The sequence below is a fragment of the Somniosus microcephalus genome, chromosome 4 (assembly GCF_052327205.1).
Source record: "Somniosus microcephalus isolate GS21.2 chromosome 4, FLI_Smic_1.0, whole genome shotgun sequence".
NCBI classification, from domain to species: Eukaryota; Metazoa; Chordata; class Chondrichthyes; order Squaliformes; family Somniosidae; genus Somniosus; species Somniosus microcephalus.
The window spans coordinates 34922346-34924341 of record NC_140990.1 but is presented as its reverse complement, the minus strand read 5'-3'; positions in this window follow the sequence as shown (position 1 = coordinate 34924341).

Genomic DNA, 1996 nt, shown 5'->3' with positions numbered 1-1996 from the left:
TCTGATTCAACCTCCAGACTTCACCTTCTCCTTCTCCTTCTTCTGCTTCTTCTGATTCACCCTCCAGACTTCACCTTCTCCTTCTCCTTCTTCTGTTTCTTCTGATTCGCCCTCCAGACTTCACCTTCTCCTTCTCCTTCTTCTGCTTCTTCTGATTCACCCTCCTGACTTCACCTTCTCCTTCTCCTTCTTCTACTTCTTCTGATTCACCCTCCTGACTTCACCTTCTCCTTCTCCTTCTTCTACATCTTCTGATTCACCCTCCAGACTTCACCTTCTCCTTCTCCTTCTTCTGCTTCTTCTGCTTCACACTCCAGACTTCACCTTCTCCTTCTCCTTCTTCTGCATCTTCTGCTGCGCCCTCCAGGCTTCACCCTCTCCTTCTCCTTCTTCTGCTTCTTCTGCTTCACCGTCCTGACTTCACCTTCTCCTTCTCCTTCTTCTACTTCTTCTGCTACACCCCCCTGACTTCACCTGCTCCTTCTCCTTCTTCTGCTTCTTCTGATTCACCCTCCTAAATTCACCTTCTCCTTCTGCTTCTTCTGATTCACCCTCCTGACTTCACCTTCTCCTTCTCCTTCTTCTGCTTCTTCTGATTCACCCTCCAGACTTCACCTTCTCCTTCTCCTTCTTCTGCTTCTTCTGATTTACCCTCCAGACTTCACCTTCTCCTTCTCCTTCTTCTGCTTCTTCTGCTTCACCCTCCAGACTTCACCTTCTCCTTCTCCTTCTTCTGCTTCTTCTGCTTCACCCTCCTGACTACACCTTCTCATTCTCCTTCTTCTACTTCTTCTGATTCACCCTCCAGACTTCACCTTCTCCTTCTCCTTCTTCTGCTTCTTCTGCTTCACCCTCCAGACTTCACCTTCTCCTTCTCCTTCTTCTGCTTCTTCTGATTCACCCTCCAGACTGCACCTTCTCCTTCTCCTTCTTCTACTTCTTCTGATTCACCCTCCAGTCTTCACCTTCTCCTTCTCCTTCGTCTGCTTCTTCTGCTTCACCCTCCAGACTTCACCTTCTCCTTCTCCTTCTTCTACTTCTTCTGATTCACCCTCCAGACTTCACCTTCTCCTTCTCCTTCTACTGCTTCTTCTGATTCACCTTCCAGACTTCACCTTCTCCTTCTCCTTATTCTGCTTCTTCTGATTCACCCTCCAGACTTCACCTTCTCCTTCTCCTTCTTCTGCTTCTTCTGATTCACCCTCCAGACTTCACCTTCTCCTTCTCCTTCTTCTGCTTCTTCTGATTTACCCTCCTGACTTCACCTTCTCCTTCTCCTTCTTCTACTTCTTCTGATTCACCCTCCTGACTTCACCTTCTCCTTCTCCTTCTTCTACTTCTTCTGCTCCACCCTCCAGACTTCACCTTCTCCTTCTCCTTCTTCTACTTCTTCTGATTCACCCTCCAGACTTCACCTTCTCCTTCTCCTTCTTCTACTTCTTCTGATTCACCCTCCAGACTTCATCTTCTCCTTCTCCTTCTTCTGCTTCTTCTGATTCACCCTCCAGACTTCACCTTCTCCTTCTCCTTCTTCTGCTTCTTCTGATTCACCCTTCAGACTTCAACTTCTCCTTCTCCTTCTTCCACTTCTTCTGATTCACCCTCCAGACTTCACCTTCTCCTTCTCCTTCTTCTACTTCTTCTAATTCACCCTCCAGTCTTCACCTTCTCCTTCTCCTTTTTTTGTTTCTTCTGCTTCACCCTCCAGACTTCACCTTCTCCTTCTCTTTCTTCTGCTTCTTCTGATTCACCCTCCAGACTTCACCTTCTCCTTCTCCTTCTTCTACCTCTTCTGATTCACCCTCCAGACTTCACCTTCTCCTTCTCCTTCTTCTACTTCTTCTGATTCACCCTCCAGACTTCACCTTCTCCTTCTCCTTCTTCTACTTCTTCTGATTCACCCTCCAGACTTCATCTTCTCCTTCTCCTTCTTCTGCATCTTCTGATTCACCCTCCAGACTTCACCTTCTCCTTCTCCTTCTTCTGCTTCTTCTGA